Source organism: Salvelinus fontinalis, chromosome 6 (genome assembly GCF_029448725.1).
Source record: "Salvelinus fontinalis isolate EN_2023a chromosome 6, ASM2944872v1, whole genome shotgun sequence".
NCBI lineage: Eukaryota > Metazoa > Chordata > Actinopteri > Salmoniformes > Salmonidae > Salvelinus > Salvelinus fontinalis.
Window position 1 is genome coordinate 5,455,996 of NC_074670.1, and position 24,495 is coordinate 5,480,490.

The window sequence follows — 24,495 nt, forward strand, 5'->3', positions numbered from 1 at the left end:
ACACAGCTAGACAACTATACTAAACATAAACCCAACTACTCTAAATAAACCCCGTAAACCTTACAACCACACTAGACACTACAAAACCCACATAAATTACCCATGTCACACCCTGACCTAACTAAAATAATTAAGAAAACAAAGAATACTAAGGCCAGGGCGTGACAAAGACTGACCTTCATGTCTTAAAGTAATGATGGACTGTTGTTTCTCTTTGCTTATTTGAACTGTTCTTGCCATAATATGGACTTGGTATTTTACCAAATAGGGCTGTATTCTGTATAACACCCCTACCTTGTCACAACACAACTGATTGGCTCAAACGCATTAAGATGGAAAGAAATGCATCAAATGTACTTTTTAACAAAGCACAAAAGTTAATTGAAATACATTCCAGGTGACTACCTCAGGAAGCTGGTTGAGAGAATGCCAAGAGTGTGCAAAGCTGTCATCAAGGCAAAGGGTGGCTACTTTGAAGAATCTCAAATATAAAATATATTTAGATCTGTTTAACACTTTTTTGGGGGTTACGAATTATGAATAAAGACAAACCGTAGAATGAGTAGGTCTGTCCAAACTTTTGACTGGTACTGTATATAAACTGAACATAAAATGTAAACGCAACATGTAAAGTGTTGCTAACATGTTTCATGAGCTGAAACAAAATATATAAATGTTCCATACACACAAAGGGTTTTTCTCTCACATGTTGATGCATAAAATTAGTTTACATCCCTGTCAGTGAGCATTTTCTCCTTTTGCCAAGATAATCCATCCACCTGACAGGTGTGGCATATCAAGAAGCTGATAAAACAACATGATCATTACACAAGTGCACCTTGTGCTGGGGGACAATAAAAGGCCACTCTAAAATGTGCAGTTTTGTCACAAAACACAATGCCACAGATGTCTTAAGTTTTGAGGGAGCGTGCAATTGGCATACTGACTGCAGGAATGTCCACCAGAGCTGTTGCCAGAGAATGTAATGTTCATTTCTCTACCATAAGCCGCCTCCAACGTCACTTCAGACCACATGTATGGCGTTGTGTGGGCGAGTGGTTGCGGTGGGGTTATGTTATGGGCAGGCATAAGCTACGGACAACGAACACAATTGCATTTTATAGATGTCAATTTGAATGCACAGAGACACCGTGACGAGATCCTGAGGCCCGTTGTCGTTCCATTCATCCGCCGCCATCACCTCGTGTTTCAGCATGATAATGCACGGCCCCATGTCACAAGGATTTGTACACAATTCCTGGAAGCTGAAAATGTCTGAGTTCTTCCATGGTCTGCATTACTCACCAGACATGTCACTCATTGAGCATGTTTGGGATGCTCTGGATCGACGTGTACAACAGCATGTTCCAGTTCCCACCAAAATCCAGAAACTTCACACAGCCATTGAAGAGGAGTGGGACAACATTCCACAGGCCACAATCAACAGCCTGATCAACTCTATGTGAAGGAGATGTGTCTCGCTACATGAGGAAAATGGTCACACCAGATGGCTTAAGCAGGGGGACACGTCTGGCACTGCAGGATTTGAGTCCCTGGCGGCGTAGTGTGTTACTGATGGTAGGCTTTGTTACTTTGGTACCAGCTCTCTGCAGGTCATTCACTTGGTCCCTACGTGTGGTTCTGGGATTTTTGCTCACCGTTCTTGTGATCATTTTGACCCCACGGGGTGAGATCTTGCATGGAGCCCCAGATCGAGGGAGATTATCAGTGGTCTTGTATGTCTTCCATTTCCTAATAATTGCTCCCACAGTTGATTTCCTCAAACCAAGCTACTTACCTATTGCAGATTCAGTCTTCCCAGCCTGGTGCAGGTCTACAATTTTGTTTCTGGTGTCCTTTGACAGCTCTTTGGTCTTGGCCATAGTGGAGTTTGGAGTGTGACTGTTTGAGGTTGTGGACAGGTGTCTTTTATACTGATAACAAGTTCAAACAGGTGCCATTAATACAGGTAACGAGTGGAGGACAGAGGAGCCTCTTAAAGAATAAGTTACAGGTCTGTGAGAGCCAGAAATCTTGCTTGTTTGTAGGTGACCAAATACTTATTTTCCACCATAATTTGCAAATAAATTCATTAAAAATCCTACAATGTGATTTTCTGGATTTTTTTTTCTCATTTTGTCTGTCATAGTAGTGTACCTATGATGAAAATTACAGGCCTCTCTCATCTTTTTAAGTGGGAGAACTTGCACAATTGGTGGCTGACTAAATACTTTTTTGCCCCACTGTAAGTATTCACACCCCTGTGTCAATACATGCTAGCTTTAGCAGTGATTAGAGCTGTGAGTCTTTCTGGGTGAGTCTCTAAGAGCTTTGCACACCTGGATTGTACAATATTTGCCCATTATTCTTCTTCAATCTCTGTCAAATTGGTTGTTGATCATTGCCAGACAACCATTTTCAAGTCTTACCATAGATTTTCAATCAGATTTAAGTCAAAACTGTAACTCGGACAGAGAGTAAAATGTACTGTCTTCTTGGCAAGCAACTCCTCCAGTGTAGATTTGGCCTTGTGTTTTAGGTTATTGTTCTGCTGAAAGGTTTATCTATTATTTAAGGTTTATTTATTATTTAAGGTTTAAGTTTATCTCCCAGTGTCTGGTAGAAAGCATTCCGTGTCTTTTTTTATCCTGAAAAACTCCATAGTCTTTAAAGGAAAACCCCACCCCAAAACTTTTGGTATTTGTATCATTAATCCATTGTTGACATAATCCCAAAACGTTTTGCTTGTCAGTAACCACGTTTTTTGTTCGTTAGCTTGCTAGCTAGCTTTCAGCTGACTGGTTTTAGCTAGCTACAGAGGCTAGCTGCTGGTCTTTGGACAAGTAAGCTAACGTTAGCTAGGTAATGTAGGACTGGTATTTGTAGGACTGGCATTTGGGCGTGAGCTAGCTTAACGTTAGCTAGCTAGCTTCTATGTTCAGTTGTTGTCTGGCTCGAGCTAGCTTGCTAATGGCTGCAGTAATTTGTGTAAAACCCTTCCTTAACCAAATATAGCTAGCTACCAAAAGGTAGCACATCGTTGGTTCTTTAATGGACAGAAAATGAACATGTGAGAGCGATAAACTATACATTTAATTTTTTTTAAACTGTTGCACCTACAAACTTATTAGCCAATCTGACAATTTTTAAGTGGAATGGTCACTTTATGGAAGCTATAGTCTTGTTTTAATCCGACGTCTAGAATTTGAGCTCGGTAGGCGCAGAAAAAAACTCAATTGCTAATGACTGTTAAAAATCTTTTATTTGGTTTTCGTTAACAGCCGGACTGTTCACGACGAGAGGCGGGGAAATGTGTTTGTGTACCTCCAGTCAAGTCGATTTGCAAATTGTCATCGACATTGGTGTCATGTTGACTTAGATATGATGGTTAGAGATCATTTAATTTAACATTGAGCTTCGACCGACTATAGTCGTGCCAAAATACTACGTACGTATTATTCTGATGTCATTTCAACGAATGGCTTTAGGAGAGACTCGATGATCTCTATCGACTTCATAGAGGATTGAAAAGAGATTGTTTCTTTCATGTAAGATACGGCTTTTTCATGTAAGATACCATTTTAATGTGTACCAGGACTTGAAGAAAAGGAACTGCAACAGATGTGGGGGGGGGGGGGCATCATTCAGGCCTCTTGCTCACCTTAACTCACCGGTGGTGGTGACCGTTGTCCCTGGATGTTTCCTGTTTCCTGTTTCCTCTCGGGGTGGTGGAGAAAACGTTGCTGCAGGGAGACTGTTGGCAGGGACACGCGACAGATGAGCTGGTGTTCCCGATGTTCTACTCCTCTGATCAAGACAGGGAGAGGTGATGGGTCTTGGGCCTGTGGGAGAGAAACACATAATGAGTTAGTAAAAGATTTGCCGTATTCTCCAAAGCTTGAAGACGTGTGGAAGCCAGGAGCCAAAGTTAGTTCAAAACGCAAGTTTAACGACTGCATTATAAAAAACTAACCAGAATCGAAAGCTTTTGACCTACACTTGTTTTGACATTTACTACTACGGTTGATGATATAATGGAATCATGAGCTTTTCAGAGACATAGCAAACAAAAGCTCTCTCTCTCTCTGTCCATCCCACCTTCCCTCTTTTTCTCTCTGCATCCCTCCCTCTTTCCTTTCGCCTCCCTCCCTCTCCCTCCTCTTCCTCTCCTTCCTCTTCCTCCCTCCCTCTCTCTTGCTCTCTCCCTCCCTCCTCTTCCTCCTCTTCCTCTCCCTCCCTCCCTCTCTCCCTCTTCCTCCCTCCCTCTCTCTTGCTCTCTCCCTCCCTCCTCTTCCTCTCCCTCCCTCCCTCCCCATCCTCTTCCTCCCTCCCTCTCTCCTTCTCTCTTGCGCCCTCCCTCCCTCTCCCTCCTCTTCCTCTCCCTCCTCTTCCTCCCTTCCTCTCTCTTGCTCTCTCCCTCCCTCCTTTTCCCCCCTCCCTCTCCATCCTCTTCCTCCCTCCCTCCCTCCCTCTCCCTCCTCTCCTCCCGACCTCCCTCCCTCTCCCTCCTCTTCCTCCCGACCTCCCTCCCTTCCCTCCCTCCCTTCTCTACAGCCTCCATTAACTCAAGAGACTCCTCTCCTATCGTGAACACTTATCACCAGCATCACCGCCACAATGAGTGGTTTTCTCAAACAATGCATTTGAGAGCCAGTTATTTCAGTGCGTTAATGGAATACTGAGAAGTATCGGTGAAAAGGGACTGAACATTCAGAGAATAACTGCTTTCTGTATTACCAAGTATTCATACCGCTGACAGACTTTTATAAAAAGGTTTGGCAGCCATGTTTGTTCTATTCTTTCAGATTCTTCCGGCGTTTGCTTTAGTCTGCCTTCAGTCTTTGTGACTATTCACTCGGCTTCTTTGCAACAGGTAAACTCGGTCGAGCACAGAGACTGTATTTGCAATGATTTCGAATAGTGTTTGAACCGAGGTCTGAGCATTGCACCCTATTCCCTTCATAGTGCACTACTTTTGATGGGCCCTGGTCAACGGTAGGGGCCCTATGGTTCCGTTTTGGGATGCAAACGGGCTGTTTTGTTGCCAGTCTCATTATATCCCTCTTAATTATTCACACGCGCACGCGAACGCACGCACACACGCACGCACGCACGCACGCACACACACACACACACACACACATTATATCCCTCTTAATCATTCACAAGCGCGCGCACGCACACATACACACACACACACACACACACACACACACACACACACACACACACACACACACACACACACACACACACACACACACACACACGCACACACACACACACACACACACACATTATATCCTTCTTAATTATTCACACGCGCCCACACACACACACACACACACACACACACACACACACACACACACACACACACACACACACACACACACACACACACACACACACACACACACACACACACACACACACACACATTATATCCCCCGGTAATTATTCCAAGTGAGACAGACAGGGTTCAAAGTTCAGCGTTGAGCTCTTCTAACCTCCACTCTGTCGCTGTGATCTGAATTATGATCAAAACAACATTACAATAAAAATGATGTCTTGTTTTTTTTGTTTTTTGTTCTTTTACAAAAACAAAAAATGTATTATTCATCGTTTTTTTTTTGTTTTCCTTCAGATGTAGAGGTGGTGATGACGTGTCGGGGGCCCTGGGGCGGGGGTGAATGAACAGGGGGGGGGGGGGGGGGGCAGTGGTAGGAGTCTAACAACTGATGTGTGGACTTACAATGTCTGAAAACATCACTCATCATCTAGTTGAAATCTCTCTGCATGGGACAATTCAAATATCTAAAGCATAGGTGAATCTTAATAATTGTGTACATTTATAAAAATAAAAAATAAGGAACTGAAAGGCAAGACTGTAAAAAAAACAATAGCGTTGTAACCGGTGGAAAGCTACACAGTAATGACATCAAATCAGCACCTCACATTATTCAGGACCCAAACTGGGACATGTAGTTCTCCCTGTCAAACTGGGACATGTAGTTCTCCCTGTCAAACTGGGACATGTAGTTCTCCCTGTCAAACAGGGTCATGTTCTGTAGTTCTCTATAAAACAGGGTCATGTTCTGTAGTTCTCTATAAAACAGGGTCATGTTCTGTAGTTCTCTATAAAACAGGGTCATGTTCTGTAGTTCTCCCTGTCAAACAGGGTCATGTTCTGTAGTTCTCTATAAAACAGGGTCATGTTCTGTAGTTCTCTATAAAACAGGGGCATGTTCTGTAGTTCCCTATAAAACAGGGTCATGTTCTGTAGTTCTCTATAAAACAGGGGCATGTTCTGTAGTTCTCTATAAAACAGGGTCATGTTCTGTAGTTCTCTATAAAACAGGGGCATGTTCTGTAGTTCCCTATAAAACAGGGGCATGTTCTGTAGTTCTCTATAAAACAGGGGCATGTTCTGTAGTTCTCTATAAAACAGGGGCATGTTCTGTAGTTCTCCCTGTCAAACAGGGGCATGTTCTGTAGTTCTCTATAAAACAGGGGCATGTTCTGTAGTTCTCTATAAAACAGGGGCATGTTCTGTAGTTCTCCCTGTCAAACAGGGTCATGTTCTGTAGTTCTCTATAAAACAGGGTCATGTTCTGTAGTTCTCTATAAAACAGGGGCATGTTCTGTAGTTCTCTATAAAACAGGGGCATGTTCTGTAGTTCTCCCTGTCAAACAGGGGCATGTTCTGTAGTTCTCTATAAAACAGGGGCATGTTCTGTAGTTCTCTATAAAACAGGGGCATGTTCTGTAGTTCTCTATCAAACAGGGGCATGTTCTGTAGTTCTCTATAAAACAGGGGCATGTTCTGTAGTTCTCTATCAAACAGGGGCATGTTCTGTAGTTCTCTATCAAACAGGGGCATGTTCTGTAGTTCTCTATAAAACAGGGGCATGTTCTGTAGTTCTCTATAAAACAGGGCCATGTTCTGTAGTTCTCTATAAAACAGGGTCATGTTCTGTAGTTCTCCCTGTCAAACAGGGTCATGTTCTGTAGTTCTCTATAAAACAGGGGCATGTTCTGTAGTTCTCTATAAAACAGGGGCATGTTCTGTAGTTCTCTATAAAACAGGGTCATGTTCTGTAGTTCTCTATAAAACAGGGGCATGTTCTGTAGTTCTCTATAAAACAGGGGCATGTTCTGTAGTTCTCTATAAAACAGGGTCATGTTCTGTAGTTCTCTATCAAACAGGGGCATGTTCTGTAGTTCTCTATCAAACAGGGGCATGTTCTGTAGTTCTCTATAAAACAGGGTCATGTTCTGTAGTTCTCCCTGTCAAACAGGGTCATGTTCTGTAGTTCTCTATAAAACAGGGGCATGTTCTGTAGTTCTCTATAAAACAGGGCCATGTTCTGTAGTTCTCTATAAAACAGGGTCATGTTCTGTAGTTCTCCCTGTCAAACAGGGTCATGTTCTGTAGTTCTCTATAAAACAGGGGCATGTTCTGTAGTTCTCTATAAAACAGGGGCATGTTCTGTAGTTCTCTATAAAACAGGGTCATGTTCTGTAGTTCTCTATAAAACAGGGTCATGTTCTGTAGTTCTCTATCAAACAGGGGCATGTTCTGTAGTTCTCTATAAAACAGGGTCATGTTCTGTAGTTCTCTATAAAACAGGGGCATGTTCTGTAGTTCTCTATAAAACAGGGGCATGTTCTGTAGTTCTCTATAAAACAGGGGCATGTTCTGTAGTTCTCCCTGTCAAACAGGGGCATGTTCTGTAGTTCTCTATCAAACAGGGGCATGTTCTGTAGTTCTCTATAAAACAGGGTCATGTTCTGTAGTTCTCTATAAAACAGGGGCATGTTCTGTAGTTCTCTATAAAACAGGGTCATGTTCTGTAGTTCTCTATAAAACAGGGTCATGTTCTGTAGTTCTCTATAAAACAGGGGCATGTTCTGTAGTTCTCTATAAAACAGGGGCATGTTCTGTAGTTCTCTATAAAACAGGGTCATGTTCTGTAGTTCTCCCTGTCAAACAGGGGCATGTTCTGTAGTTCTCTATAAAACAGGGTCATGTTCTGTAGTTCCCTATAAAACAGGGTCATGTTCTGTAGTTCTCTATAAAACAGGGGCATGTTCTGTAGTTCCCTATAAAACAGGGGCATGTTCTGTAGTTCTCTATAAAACAGGGGCATGTTCTGTAGTTCTCTATAAAACAGGGGCATGTTCTGTAGTTCTCCCTGTCAAACAGGGGCATGTTCTGTAGTTCTCTATAAAACAGGGGCATGTTCTGTAGTTCTCTATCAAACAGGGGCATGTTCTGTAGTTCCCTATAAAACAGGGGCATGTTCTGTAGTTCTCTATAAAACAGGGGCATGTTCTGTAGTTCTCTATAAAACAGGGTCATGTTCTGTAGTTCTCTATAAAACAGGGGCATGTTCTGTAGTTCTCTATCAAACAGGGGCATGTTCTGTAGTTCTCTATAAAACAGGGTCATGTTCTGTAGTTCTCCCTGTCAAACAGGGGCATGTTCTGTAGTTCTCCCTGTCAAACAGGGGCATGTTCTGTAGTTCTCTATAAAACAGGGGCATGTTCTGTAGTTCTCTATAAAACAGGGTCATGTTCTGTAGTTCTCTATAAAACAGGGGCATGTTCTGTAGTTCCCTATAAAACAGGGGCATGTTCTGTAGTTCTCTATAAAACAGGGGCATGTTCTGTAGTTCTCTATAAAACAGGGGCATGTTCTGTAGTTCTCTATAAAACAGGGTCATGTTCTGTAGTTCTCTATAAAACAGGGGCATGTTCTGTAGTTCTCTATAAAACAGGGTCATGTTCTGTAGTTCTCTATAAAACAGGGGCATGTTCTGTAGTTCTCCCTGTCAAACAGGGTCATGTTCTGTAGTTCTCTATAAAACAGGGGCATGTTCGGTAGTTCTCTATCAAACAGGGTCATGTTCTGTAGTTCCCAATAAAACAGGGGCATGTTCTGTAGTTCTCTATCAAACAGGGGCATGTTCTGTAGTTCTCCCTGTCAAACAGGGTCATGTTCTGTAGTTCTCTATAAAACAGGGGCATGTTCTGTAGTTCTCTATAAAACAGGGGCATGTTCTGTAGTTCTCTATAAAACAGGGGCATGTTCTGTAGTTCCCTGTCAAACAGGGTCATGTTCTGTAGTTCTCTATAAAACAGGGGCATGTTCTGTAGTTCGCTATAAAACAGGGTCACGTTCTGCAGTTCTCTATAAAACAGGGTCATGTTCTGTAGTTCTCTATAAAACAGGGGCATGTTCTGTAGTTCTCTATAAAACAGGGGCATGTTCTGTAGTTCTCTATAAAACAGGGCCATGTTCTGTAGTTCCCTGTCAAACAGGGTCATGTTCTGTAGTTCCCTATAAAACAGGGGCATGTTCTGTAGTTCTCTATAAAACAGGGTCACGTTCTGCAGTTCTCTATAAAACAGGAGCATGTTCTGTAGTTCTCCCTGTCAAACAGGGGCATGTTCTGTAGTTCCCTATAAAACAGGGGCATGTTCTGTAGTTCTCTATAAAACAGGGTCATGTTCTGTAGTTCTCTATAAAACAGGGTCATGTTCTGTAGTTCTCTATAAAACAGGGGCATGTTCTGTAGTTCTCTATAAAACAGGGTCATGTTCTGTAGTTCCCTATAAAACAGGGGCATGTTCTGTAGTTCTCTATAAAACAGGGCCATGTTCTGTAGTTCTCTATCAAACAGGGGCATGTTCTGTAGTTCTCTATAAAACAGGGGCATGTTCTGTAGTTCTCTATAAAACAGGGGCATGTTCTGTAGTTCTCTATAAAACAGGGGCATGTTCTGTAGTTCTCTATAAAACAGGGGCATGTTCTGTAGTTCCCTATAAAACAGGGGCATGTTCTGTAGTTCTCTATAAAACAGGGGCATGTTCTGTAGTTCTCTATAAAACAGGGGCATGTTCTGTAGTTCCCTATAAAACAGGGGCATGTTCTGTAGTTCTCCCTGTCAAACAGGGGCATGTTCTGTAGTTCTCTATAAAACAGGGTCATGTTCTGTAGTTCTCTATAAAACAGGGGCATGTTCTGTAGTTCTCTATAAAACAGGGGCATGTTCTGTAGTTCTCTATAAAACAGGGGCATGTTCTGTAGTTCTCTATAAAACAGGGGCATGTTCTGTAGTTCTCTATAAAACAGGGTCATGTTCTGTAGTTCTCCCTGTCAAACAGGGGCATGTTCTGTAGTTCTCTATAAAACAGGGGCATGTTCTGTAGTTCTCCCTGTCAAACAGGGGCATGTTCTGTAGTTCTCTATAAAACAGGGTCATGTTCTGTAGTTCTCTATAAAACAGGGGCATGTTCTGTAGTTCTCTATAAAACAGGGGCATGTTCTGTAGTTCTCTATAAAACAGGGGCATGTTCTGTAGTTCTCTATAAAACAGGGGCATGTTCTGTAGTTCTCCCTGTCAAACAGGGGCATGTTCTGTAGTTCTCCCTGTCAAACAGGGTCATGTTCTGTAGTTCTCCCTGTCAAACAGGGGCATGTTCTGTAGTTCTCTATAAAACAGGGGCATGTTCTGTAGTTCTCTATAAAACAGGGGCATGTTCTGTAGTTCTCCCTGTCAAACAGGGTCATGTTCTGTAGTTCTCTATAAAACAGGGTCATGTTCTGTAGTTCTCTATAAAACAGGGGCATGTTCTGTAGTTCTCTATAAAACAGGGTCATGTTCTGTAGTTCTCTATAAAACAGGGCCATGTTCTGTAGTTCTCTATAAAACAGGGGCATGTTCTGTAGTTCTCTATAAAACAGGGGCATGTTCTGTAGTTCTCCCTGTCAAACAGGGGCATGTTCTGTAGTTCTCCCTGTCAAACAGGGGCATGTTCTGTAGTTCTCCCTGTCAAAAAGGGCCATGTTCTGTAGTTCTCTATAAAACAGGGTCATGTTCTGTAGTTCTCTATAAAACAGGGGAATGTTCTGTAGTTCCCTATAAAACAGGGGCATGTTCTGCAGTTCTCTATAAAACAGGGGCATGTTCTGTAGTTCTCTATAAAACAGGGGCATGTTCTGTAGTTCTCTATCAAACAGGGGCATGTTCTGTAGTTCTCTATAAAACAGGGGCATGTTCTGTAGTTCTCTATAAAACAGGGGCATGTTCTGTAGTTCTCTATAAAACAGGGGCATGTTCTGTAGTTCCCTATAAAACAGGGGCATGTTCTGTAGTTCCCTATAAAACAGGGGCATGTTCTGTAGTTCCCTATAAAACAGGGCCATGTTATGTAGTTCTCTATAAAACAGGGGCATGTTCTGTAGTTCTCTATAAAACAGGGGCATGTTCTGTAGTTCTCTATAAAACAGGGGCATGTTCTGTAGTTCTCCCTGTCAAACAGGGGCATGTTCTGTAGTTCTCCCTGTCAAACAGGGTCATGTTCTGTAGTTCTCTATAAAACAGGGCCATGTTCTGTAGTTCTCTATAAAACAGGGGCATGTTCTGTAGTTCTCTATAAAACAGGGGCATGTTCTGTAGTTCTCTATAAAACAGGGGCATGTTCTGTAGTTCTCCCTGTCAAACAGGGGCATGTTCTGTAGTTCTCTATAAAACAGGGGCATGTTCTGTAGTTCTCTATAAAACAGGGGCATGTTCTGTAGTTCTCTATAAAACAGGGGCATGTTCTGTAGTTCCCTATCAAACAGGGTCATGTTCTGTAGTTCTCTATAAAACAGGGGCATGTTCTGTAGTTCTCCCTGTCAAACAGGGGCATGTTCTGTAGTTCTCTATAAAACAGGGGCATGTTCTGTAGTTCTCCCTGTCAAACAGGGGCATGTTCTGTAGTTCTCTATAAAACAGGGTCATGTTCTGTAGTTCTCCCTGTCAAACAGGGGCATGTTCTGTAGTTCTCTATAAAACAGGGGCATGTTCTGTAGTTCTCTATAAAACAGGGTCATGTTCTGTAGTTCTCTATAAAACAGGGGCATGTTCTGTAGTTCTCTATAAAACAGGGTCATGTTCTGTAGTTCTCTATAAAACAGGGGCATGTTCTGTAGTTCTCTATAAAACAGGGTCATGTTCTGTAGTTCCCTATAAAACAGGGCCATGTTCTGTAGTTCTCCCTGTCAAACAGGGGCATGTTCTGTAGTTCTCTATAAAACAGGGTCATGTTCTGTAGTTCTCTATAAAACAGGGGCATGTTCTGTAGTTCTCTATAAAACAGGGTCATGTTCTGTAGTTCTCTATAAAACAGGGTCATGTTCTGTAGTTCTCCCTGTCAAACAGGGTCATGTTCTGTAGTTCTCTATAAAACAGGGGCATGTTCTGTAGTTCTCTATAAAACAGGGTCATGTTCTGTAGTTCTCTATAAAACAGGGGCATGTTCTGTAGTTCTCTATAAAACAGGGTCATGTTCTGTAGTTCCCTATAAAACAGGGCCATGTTCTGTAGTTCTCCCTGTCAAACAGGGGCATGTTCTGTAGTTCTCTATAAAACAGGGTCATGTTCTGTAGTTCTCTATAAAACAGGGGCATGTTCTGTAGTTCTCTATAAAACAGGGGCATGTTCTGTAGTTCTCTATAAAACAGGGTCATGTTCTGTAGTTCTCTATAAAACAGGGTCATGTTCTGTAGTTCTCTATAAAACAGGGGCATGTTCTGTAGTTCTCTATAAAACAGGGGCATGTTCTGTAGTTCTCCCTGTCAAACAGGGCCATGTTCTGTAGTTCCCTATAAAACAGGGGCATGTTCTGTAGTTCTCTATAAAACAGGGGCATGTTCTGTAGTTCTCTATAAAACAGGGTCATGTTCTGTAGTTCTCTATAAAACAGGGGCATGTTCTGTAGTTCTCCCTGTCAAACAGGGCCATGTTCTGTAGTTCTCTATAAAACAGGGGCATGTTCTGTAGTTCTCTATAAAACAGGGGCATGTTCTGTAGTTCTCTATAAAACAGGGGCATGTTCTGTAGTTCTCTATAAAACAGGGGCATGTTCTGTAGTTCTCCCTGTCAAACAGGGGCATGTTCTGTAGTTCTCCCTGTCAAACAGGGGCATGTTCTGTAGTTCTCTATAAAACAGGGGCATGTTCTGTAGTTCTCTATAAAACAGGGGCATGTTCTGTAGTTCTCTATAAAACAGGGTCATGTTCTGTAGTTCTCTATAAAACAGGGGCATGTTCTGTAGTTCTCCCTGTCAAACAGGGGCATGTTCTGTAGTTCTCCCTGTCAAACAGGGGCATGTTCTGTAGTTCTCTATAAAACAGGGTCATGTTCTGTAGTTCTCTATAAAACAGGGTCATGTTCTGTAGTTCTCTATAAAACAGGGGCATGTTCTGTAGTTCTCTATAAAACAGGGGCATGTTCTGTAGTTCTCTATAAAACAGGGTCATGTTCTGTAGTTCTCTATAAAACAGGGTCATGTTCTGTAGTTCTCTATAAAACAGGGGCATGTTCTGTAGTTCTCTATAAAACAGGGGCATGTTCTGTAGTTCTCTATAAAACAGGGGCATGTTTTGTAGTTCTCTATAAAACAGGGTCATGTTCTGTAGTTCTCTATAAAACAGGGTCATGTTCTGTAGTTCCCTATAAAACAGGGGCATGTTCTGTAGTTCTCCCTGTCAAACAGGGGCATGTTCTGTAGTTCTCTATAAAACAGGGCCATGTTCTGTAGTTCCCTATAAAACAGGGGCATGTTCTGTAGTTCTCCCTGTCAAACAGGGTCATGTTCTGTAGTTCTCTATAAAACAGGGGCATGTTCTGTAGTTCTCCCTGTCAAACAGGGGCATGTTCTGTAGTTCTCTATAAAACAGGGCCATGTTCTGTAGTTCTCTATAAAACAGGGTCATGTTCTGTAGTTCTCTATAAAACAGGGGCATGTTCTGTAGTTCTCCCTGTCAAACAGGGTCATGTTCTGTAGTTCTCTATAAAACAGGGGCATGTTCTGTAGTTCTCTATAAAACAGGGGCATGTTCTGTAGTTCTCTATAAAACAGGGTCATGTTCTGTAGTTCTCTATAAAACAGGGGCATGTTCTGTAGTTCTCTATAAAACAGGGGCACGTTCTGTAGTTCTCTATCAAACAGGGTCATGTTCTGTAGTTCTCTATAAAACAGGGTCATGTTCTGTAGTTCTCCCTGTCAAACAGGGGCATGTTCTGTAGTTCTCTATAAAACAGGGGCATGTTCTGTAGTTCTCCCTGTCAAACAGGGTCATGTTATGTAGTTCTCCCTGTCAAACAGGGGCATGTTCTGTAGTTCTCTATAAAACAGGGGCATGTTCTGTAGTTCGCTATAAAACAGGGGCATGATCTGTAGTTCTCCCTGTCAAACAGGGTCATGTTCTGTAGTTCTCCCTGTCAAACAGGGTCATGTTCTGTAGTTCTCTATAAAACAGGGGCATGTTCTGTAGTTCTCTATAAAACAGGGTCACGTTCTGTAGTTCTCTATAAAACAGGGTCATGTTTAGTAGTTCTCTATAAAACAGGGGCATGTTCTGTAGTTCCCTATAAAACAGGGGCATGTTCTGTAGTTCTCTATAAAACAGGGGCATGTTCTGTAGTTCTCTATAAAACAGGGTCATGTTCTGTAGTTCTCCCTGTCAAACAGGGGCATGTTCTGTAGTTCTCTATAAAACAGGGGTATGTTATGTAGTTCCCTATAAAACAGGGTCATGTTCTGTAGTTCTCTATAAAACAGGGGCATGTTCTGTAGTTCTCCCTGTCAAACAGGGGCATGTTCTGTAGTTCTCTATAAAACAGGGGCATGTTCTGTAGTTCTCTATAAAACAGGGGCATGTTCTGTAGTTCTCCCTGTCAAACAGGGTCATGTTCTGTAGTTCTCTATAAAACAGGGTCATGTTCTGTAGTTCTCCCTGTCAAACAGGGGCATGTTCTGTAGTTCTCTATAAAACAGGGTCATGTTCTGTAGTTCTCTATAAAACAGGGGCATGTTCTGTAGTTCTCTATAAAACAGGGTCATGTTCTGTAGTTCTCTATAAAACAGGGTCATGTTCTGTAGTTCTCTATAAAACAGGGGCATGTTCTGTAGTTCTCTATAAAACAGGGGCATGTTCTGTAGTTCTCTATAAAACAGGGGCATGTTCTGTAGTTCTCTATAAAACAGGGGCATGTTCTGTAGTTCTCTATAAAACAGGGGCATGTTCTGTAGTTCTCTATAAAACAGGGGCATGTTCTGTAGTTCTCTATAAAACAGGGTCATGTTCTGTAGTTCTCTATAAAACAGGGGCATGTTCTGTATTTCTCTATAAAACAGGGGCACGTTCTGTAGTTCTCTATCAAACAGGGTCATGTTCTGTAGTTCTCTATAAAACAGGGTCATGTTCTGTAGTTCTCCCTGTCAAAAAGGGGCATGTTCTGTAGTTCTCTATAAAACAGGGGCATGTTCTGTAGTTCTCCCTGTCAAACAGGGTCATGTTCTGTAGTTCTCCCTGTCAAACAGGGGCATGTTCTGTAGTTCTCTATAAAACAGGGGCATGTTCTGTAGTTCGCTATAAAACAGGGGCATGGTCTGTAGTTCTCCCTGTCAAACAGGGTCATGTTCTGTAGTTCTCCCTGTCAAACAGGGTCATGTTCTGTAGTTCTCTATAAAACAGGGGCATGTTCTGTAGTTCTCTATAAAACAGGGTCACGTTCTGTAGTTCTCTATAAAATAGGGTCATGTTCTGTAGTTCTCTATAAAACAGGGGCATGTTCTGTAGTTCCCTATAAAACAGGGGGATGTTCTGTAGTTCTCTATAAAACAGGGGCATGTTCTGTAGTTCTCTATAAAACAGGGTCATGTTCTGTAGTTCTCCCTGTCAAACAGAGTCATGTTCTGTAGTTCCCTATAAAACAGGGGCATGTTCTGTAGTTCTCTATAAAACAGGGCCATGTTATGTAGTTCTCTATAAAACAGGGGCATATTCTGTAGTTCTCCCTGTCAAACAGGGTCATGTTCTGTAGTTCCCTACAAAACAGGGGCATGTTCTGTAGTTCTCCCTGTCAAACAGGGGCATGTTCTGTAGTTCTCTATAAAACAGGGGCATGTTCTGTAGTTCTCTATAAAACAGGGGCATGTTCTGTAGTTCTCTATAAAACAGGGTCATGTTCTGTAGTTCTCTATAAAACAGGGGCATGTTCTCTAGTTCCCTATAAAACAGGGTCATGTTCTGTAGTTCTCTATAAAACAGGGTCATGTTCTGTAGTTCTCCCTGTCAAACAGGGGCATGTTCTGTAGTTCTCTATAAAACAGGGTCATGTTCTGTAGTTCTCTATAAAACAGGGGCATGTTCTGTAGTTCTCCCTGTCAAACAGGGGCATGTTCTGTAGTTCTCCCTGTCAAACAGGGGCATGTTCTGTAGTTCTCTATAAAACAGGGTCTTGTTCTGTAGTTCTCTATAAAACAGGGGCATGTTCTGTAGTTCTCTATAAAACAGGGTCATGTTCTGTAGTTCTCTATAAAACAGGGTCATGTTCTGTAGTTCTCTATAAAACAGGGCCATGTTCTGTAGTTCTCCCTGTCAAACAGGGTCATGTTCTGTAGTTCTCTATAAAACAGGGGCATGTTCTGTAGTTCTCTATAAAACAGGGGCATGTTCTGTAGTTCTCTATAAAACAGGGCCATGTTCTGTAGTTCTCTATAAAACAGGGGCATGTTCTGTAGTTCTCTATAAAACAGGGCCATGTTCTGTAGTTCTCTATAAAACAGGGGCATGTTCTGTAGTTCTCTATAAAACAGGGGCATGTTTTGTAGTTCTCTATAAAACAGGGTCATGTTCTGTAGTTCTCCCTGTCAAACAGGGGCATGTTCTGTAGTTCTCTATAAAACAGGGTCATGTTCTGTAGTTCTCCCTGTCAAACAGGGGCATGTTCTGTAGTTCCCTATAAAACAGGGTCATGTTCTGTAGTTCTCTATAAAACAGGGTCATGTTCTGTAGTTCTCCCTGTCAAACAGGGGCATGTTCTGTAGTTCTCTATAAAACAGGGGCATGTTCTGTAGTTCTCTATAAAACAGGGGCATGTTCTGTAGTTCCCTATAAAACAGGGGCATGTTCTGTAGTTCTCTATAAAACAGGGTCATGTTCTGTAGTTCTCTATAAAACAGGGGCATGTTCTGTAGTTCCCTATAAAACAGGGGCATGTTCTGTAGTTCTCTATAAAACAGGGTCATGTTCTGTAGTTCTCCCTGTCAAACAGGGTCATGTTCTGTAGTTCTCCCTGTCAAACAGGGGCATGTTCTGTAGTTCTCTATAAAACAGGGGCATGTTCTGTAGTTCTCCCTGTCAAACAGGGTCATGTTCTGTAGTTCTCCCTGTCAAAAAGGGGCATGTTCTGTAGTTCTCTATAAAACAGGGGCATGTTCTGTAGTTCTCCCTGTCAAACAGGGTCATGTTCTGTAGTTCTCCCTGTCAAACAGGGGCATGTTCTGTAGTTCTCTATAAAACAGGGGCATGTTCTGTAGTTCGCTATAAAACAGGGGCATGGTCTGTAGTTCTCCCTGTCAAACAGGGTCATGTTCTGTAGTTCTCCCTGTCAAACAGGGTCATGTTCTGTAGTTCTCTATAAAACAGGGGCATGTTCTGTAGTTCTCTATAAAACAGGGTCACGTTCTGTAGTTCTCTATAAAATAGGGTCATGTTCTGTAGTTCTCTATAAAACAGGGGCATGTTCTGTAGTTCCCTATAAAACAGGGGGATGTTCTGTAGTTCTCTATAAAACAGGGGCATGTTCTGTAGTTCTCTATAAAACAGGGTCATGTTCTGTAGTTCTCCCTGTCAAACAGAGTCATGTTCTGTAGTTCCCTATAAAACAGGGGCATGTTCTGTAGTTCTCTATAAAACAGGGCCATGTTATGTAGTTCTCTATAAAACAGGGGCATATTCTGTAGTTCTCCCTGTCAAACAGGGTCATGTTCTGTAGTTCCCTACAAAACAGGGGCATGTTCTGTAGTTCTCCCTGTCAAACAGGGGCATGTTCTGTAGTTCTCTATAAAACAGGGGCATGTTCTGTAGTTCTCTATAAAACAGGGGCATGTTCTGTAGTTCTCTATAAAACAGGGTCATGTTCTGTAGTTCTCTATAAAACAGGGGCATGTTCTCTAGTTCCCTATAAAACAGGGTCATGTTCTGTAGTTCTCTATAAAACAGGGTCATGTTCTGTAGTTCTCCCTGTCAAACAGGGGCATGTTCTGTAGTTCTCTATAAAACAGGGTCATGTTCTGTAGTTCTCTATAAAACAGGGGCATGTTCTGTAGTTCTCCCTGTCAAACAGGGGCATGTTCTGTAGTTCTCCCTGTCAAACAGGGGCATGTTCTGTAGTTCTCTATAAAACAGGGTCTTGTTCTGTAGTTCTCTATAAAACAGGGGCATGTTCTGTAGTTCTCTATAAAACAGGGTCATGTTCTGTAGTTCTCTATAAAACAGGGTCATGTTCTGTAGTTCTCTATAAAACAGGGCCATGTTCTGTAGTTCTCCCTGTCAAACAGGGTCATGTTCTGTAGTTCTCTATAAAACAGGGGCATGTTCTGTAGTTCTCTATAAAACAGGGGCATGTTCTGTAGTTCTCTATAAAACAGGGCCATGTTCTGTAGTTCTCTATAAAACAGGGGCATGTTCTGTAGTTCTCTATAAAACAGGGCCATGTTCTGTAGTTCTCTATAAAACAGGGGCATGTTCTGTAGTTCTCTATAAAACAGGGGCATGTTTTGTAGTTCTCTATAAAACAGGGTCATGTTCTGTAGTTCTCCCTGTCAAACAGGGGCATGTTCTGTAGTTCTCTATAAAACAGGGTCATGTTCTGTAGTTCTCCCTGTCAAACAGGGGCATGTTCTGTAGTTCCCTATAAAACAGGGTCATGTTCTGTAGTTCTCTATAAAACAGGGTCATGTTCTGTAGTTCTCCCTGTCAAACAGGGGCATGTTCTGTAGTTCTCTATAAAACAGGGGCATGTTCTGTAGTTCTCTATAAAACAGGGGCATGTTCTGTAGTTCCCTATAAAACAGGGGCATGTTCTGTAGTTCTCTATAAAACAGGGTCATGTTCTGTAGTTCTCTATAAAACAGGGGCATGTTCTGTAGTTCCCTATAAAACAGGGGCATGTTCTGTAGTTCTCTATAAAACAGGGTCATGTTCTGTAGTTCTCCCTGTCAAACAGGGTCATGTTCTGTAGTTCTCCCTGTCAAACAGGGGCATGTTCTGTAGTTCTCTATAAAACAGGGGCATGTTCTGTAGTTCTCTATAAAACAGGGGCATGTTCTGTAGTTCCCTATAAAACAGGGGCATGTTCTGTAGTTCTCTATAAAACAGGGTCATGTTCTGTAGTTCTCTATAAAACAGGGGCATGTTCTGTAGTTCTCTATAAAACAGGGGCATGTTCTGTAGTTCTCTATAAAACAGGGTCATGTTCTGTAGTTCTCCCTGTCAAACAGGGTCATGTTCTGTAGTTCTCTATAAAACAGGGTCATGTTCTGTAGTTCTCTATAAAACAGGGGCATGTTCTGTAGTTCTCTATAAAACAGGGGCATGTTCTGTAGTTCTCCCTGTCAAACAGGGGCATGTTCTGTAGTTCTCTATAAAACAGGGTCATGTTCTGTAGTTCCCTATAAAACAGGGGCATGTTCTGTAGTTCTCTATAAAACAGGGGCATGTTCTGTAGTTCTCTATAAAACAGGGTCATGTTCTGTAGTTCTCCCTGTCAAACAGGGTCATGTTCTGTAGTTCCCTATAAAACAGGGGCATGTTCTGTAGTTCTCCCTGTCAAACAGGGGCATGTTCTGTAGTTCTCTATAAAACAGGGTCATGTTCTGTAGTTCCCTATAAAACAGGGGCATGTTCTGTAGTTCCCTATAAAACAGGGTCATGTTCTGTAGTTCTCCCTGTCAAACAGGGTCATGTTCTGTAGTTCCCTATAAAACAGGGGCATGTTCTGTAGTTCCCTATAAAACAGGGTCATGTTCTGTAGTTCTCCCTGTCAAACAGGGTCATGTTCTGTAGTTCCCTATAAAACAGGGGCATGTTCTGTAGTTCTCCCTGTCAAACAGGGGCATGTTCTGTAGTTCTCTATAAAACAGGGTCATGTTCTGTAGTTCCCTATAAAACAGGGGCATGTTCTGTAGTTCCCTATAAAACAGGGTCATGTTCTGTAGTTCTCTATAAAACAGGGGCATGTTCTGTAGTTCCCTATAAAACAGGGGCATGTTCTGTAGTTCTCTATAAAACAGGGTCATGTTCTGTAGTTCTCTATAAAACAGGGGCATGTTCTGTAGTTCTCTATAAAACAGGGTCATGTTCTGTAGTTCTCTATAAAACAGGGTCATGTTCTGTAGTTCTCTATAAAACAGGGGCATGTTCTGTAGTTCTCTATAAAACAGGGTCATGTTCTGTAGTTCTCCCTGTCAAACAGGGGCATGTTCTGTAGTTCTCCCTGTCAAACAGGGTCATGTTCTGTAGTTCTCTATAAAACAGGGTCTTGTTCTGTAGTTCTCCCTGTCAAACAGGGGCATGTTCTGTAGTTCTCCCTGTCAAACAGGGTCATGTTCTGTAGTTCTCCCTGTCAAACAGGGCCATGTTCTGTAGTTCTCTATAAAACAGGGGCATGTTCTGTAGTTCTCTATAAAACAGGGTCATGTTCTGTAGTTCTCTATAAAACAGGGTCATGTTCTGTAGTTCTCTATAAAACAGGGGCATGTTTTGTAGTTCTCTATAAAACAGGGGCATGTTCTGTAGTTCTCTATAAAACAGGGTCATGTTCTGTAGTTCTCTATAAAACAGGGTCATGTTCTGTAGTTCTCTATAAAACAGGGTCATGTTCTGTAGTTCTCTATAAAACAGGGGCATGTTCTGTAGTTCTCCCTGTCAAACAGGGGCATGTTCTGTAGTTCTCTATAAAACAGGGTCATGTTCTGTAGTTCTCCCTGTCAAACAGGGGCATGTTCTGTAGTTCTCTATAAAACAGGGTCATGTTCTGTAGTTCTCTATAAAACAGGGGCATGTTCTGTAGTTCTCTATAAAACAGGGTCATGTTCTGTAGTTCTCTATAAAACAGGGGCATGTTCTGTAGTTCTCTATAAAACAGGGTCATGTTCTCTAGTTCTCTATAAAACAGGGGCATGTTCTGTAGTTCTCCCTGTCAAACAGGGTCATGTTCTGTAGTTCTCTATAAAACAGGGTCATGTTCTGTAGTTCTCTATAAAACAGGGTCATGTTCTGTAGTTCTCCCTGTCAAACAGGGTCATGTTATGTAGTTCTCTATAAAACAGGGGCATGTTCTGTAGTTCTCTATAAAACAGGGTCATGTTCTGTAGTTCTCTATAAAACAGGGGCATGTTCTGTAGTTCTCTATAAAACAGGGGCATGTTCTGTAGTTCTCTATAAAACAGGGTCATGTTCTGTAGTTCTCTATAAAACAGGGGCATGTTCTGTAGTTCTCTATAAAACAGGGTCATGTTCTGTAGTTCTCTATAAAACAGGGGCATGTTCTGTAGTTCTCCCTGTCAAACAGGGGCATGTTCTGTAGTTCTCTATAAAACAGGGTCATGTTCTGTAGTTCTCTATAAAACAGGGGCATGTTCTGTAGTTCTCTATAAAACAGGGTCATGTTCTGTAGTTCTCTATAAAACAGGGTCATGTTCTGTAGTTCTCTATAAAACAGGGGCATGTTCTGTAGTTCTCCCTGTCAAACAGGGTCATGTTCTGTAGTTCTCTATAAAACAGGGTCATGTTCTGTAGTTCTCTATAAAACAGGGGCATGTTCTGTAGTTCTCCCTGTCAAACAGGGTCATGTTCTGTAGTTCTCTATAAAACAGGGGCATGTTCTGTAGTTCTCTATAAAACAGGGGCATGTTCTGTAGTTCTCCCTGTCAAACAGGGGCATGTTCTGTAGTTCTCTATAAAACAGGGGCATGTTCTGTAGTTCTCTATAAAACAGGGTCATGTTCTGTAGTTCTCTATAAAACAGGGGCATGTTCTGTAGTTCTCTATAAAACAGGGTCATGTTCTGTAGTTCTCTATAAAACAGGGGCATGTTCTGTAGTTCTCCCTGTCAAACAGGGTCATGTTCTCTAGTTCTCTATAAAACAGGGGCACGTTCTGTAGTTCTCCCTGTCAAACAGGGGCATGTTCTGTAGTTCTCTATAAAACAGGGGCATGTTCTGTAGTTCTCTATAAAACAGGGGCATGTTCTGTAGTTCTCTATAAAACAGGGTCATGTTCTGTAGTTCTCTATAAAACAGGGGCATGTTCTGTAGTTCTCTATAAAACAGGGTCATGTTCTGTAGTTCTCTATAAAACAGGGGCATGTTCTGTAGTTCTCCCTGTCAAACAGGGTCATGTTCTCTAGTTCTCTATAAAACAGGGTCATGTTCTGTAGTTCTCTATAAAACAGGGGCACGTTCTGTAGTTCTCCCTGTCAAACAGGGTCATGTTCTGTAGTTCCCTATAAAACAGGGCCATGTTCTGCAGTTCTCTATAAAACAGGGTCATGTTCTGTAGTTCCCTATAAAACAGGGTCATGTTCTGTAGTTCTCTATAAAACAGGGGCACGTTCTGTAGTTGGACTTCTATATAATAAACATAGTGCAGTGTAATATGAATCCCACTCACTGACAGGCCGTGTTTAAACTCGTGACAGAACTTTATTTAACCTTCTGCTATTGAGATGACAAAAGAGATGTGTGTCATTTCTGTTGGCACACAGTTTGACATCTGGGTTTTAGAGAAAGGATTATGAAGCAAAAGAAAGCAATGGAAGGGAAAAGGGAACATTTAATCAGTCCTTTGTCAGAGGTAAAGCTAGTCTGAGTCTCCGTCTCTAATCCTATCTGATATATAGTGCCCTACTTTTGACCAGAGTCTGATATATAGTGCCCTACTTTTTACCAGAGCCCTATGGTCTGATATATAGTGCCCTACTTTTGACCAGAGCCCTATATGGTCTGATATATAGTGCCCTACTTTTTACCAGAGCCCTATGGTCTGATATATAGTGCCCTACTTTTGACCAGAGCCCTATATGGTCTGATATATAGTGCCCTACTTTTGACCAGAGCCCTATATGGTCTGATATATAGTGCCCTACTTTTGACCAGAGCCCTATATGGTCTGATATATAGTGCCCTACCAGAGCCCTATGGTCTGATATATAGTGCCCTACCAGAGCCCTATGGTCTGATATATAGTGCCCTACCAGAGCCCTATGGTCTGATATATAGTGCCCTACCAGAGCCCTATGGTCTGATATATAGTGCCCTACCAGAGCCCTATGGTCTGATATATAGTGCCCTACCAGAGCCCTATGGTCTGATATATAGTGCCCTACCAGAGCCCTATGGTCTGATATATAGTGCCCTACCAGAGCCCTATGGTCTGATATACAGTGCCTTACCAGAGCCCTATGGTCTGATATACAGTGCCCTACCAGAGCCCTATGGTCTGATATATAGTGCCCTACCAGAGCCCTATATGGTCTGATATATAGTGCCCTACCAGAGCCCTATGGTCTGATATATAGTGCCCTACCAGAGCCCTATATGGTCTGATATATAGTGCCCTACCAGAGCCCTATATGGTCTGATATATAGTGCCCTACCAGAGCCCTATGGTCTGATGTATAGTGCCCTACCAGAGCCCTATGGTCTGATATATAGTGCCCTACCAGAGCCCTATGGTCTGATATATAGTGCCCTACCAGAGCCCTATGGTCTGATATATAGTGCCCTACCAGAGCCCTATGGTCTGATATATAGTGCCCTACCAGAGCCCTATGGTCTGATATATAGTGCCCTACCAGAGCCCTATGGTCTGATATATAGTGCCCTACCAGAGCCCTATGGTCTGATATATGGTGTGTGTGTGTGTGTGTGTGTGTGTGTGTGTGTGTGTGTGTGTGTGTGTGTGTGTGTGTGTGTGTGTGTGTGTGTGTGTGTGTGTGTGTGTGTGTGTGTGTGTGTGTGTGTGTGTGTGTGTGTGTGTGTGTGTGTGTGTGTGTGTGTATTTCTAAGAAACTCTGAAGGCTCAGCTTTGGGGCCGGACCAAGTTAATAGTTGATACAATGTTTCAAGTTCATTTGCATTTGTATTTATTATGGATCCTCATTGGCTGCTGCCAAAGCAGCTACTCTTCCTGGGGTTTATTATGGATCCTCATTGGCTGCTGCCAAAGCAGCTACTCTTCCTGGGGTACAGCAAAATGAAGGCAGTTTATACATTTTTAAAACATTACAATACATTCATAGATTTCACAACACACTGTGTGCCCTCAGGCCCCTACTCCACTACCACATATATACAGTACTAAATCCATGTGTATGTATAGTGCATATGTTATTGTCGGGTCTGGTCTGGTCTGGTCTGCTGTGTGTGAGTGTGAGTGTGAGTGTGAGTGTGAGTGTGAGTGTGAGTGTGTGTGTGTGTGTGTGTGTGTGTGTGTGTGTGTGTGTGTGTGTGTGTGTGTGTGTGTGTGTGTGTGTGTGTGTGTGTGTGTGTGTGTGTGTGTGTATAGTGCGTATGTTATAGTGTATGTATGTGTCTGTGCCAATGTTTGTGTTGCTTCACAGTCCCTGCTGTTCCATAAGGTGTTTT

General features: G+C 42.2%; 1 protein-coding gene across 1 annotated transcript in view; it reads right to left on the reverse strand.

Annotated features, from left to right (window-relative positions):
• Positions 1-24,495, reverse strand: part of LOC129856882 (multiple epidermal growth factor-like domains protein 11) — a 492,683-nt gene that overhangs the window by 336,137 nt on the left and 132,051 nt on the right. The window contains exon 2 of the mRNA XM_055924622.1: positions 3,662-3,842. The gene's annotated coding sequence lies outside the window, so the exon portion shown is untranslated. The remainder of the gene's footprint in view (positions 1-3,661; positions 3,843-24,495) is intronic.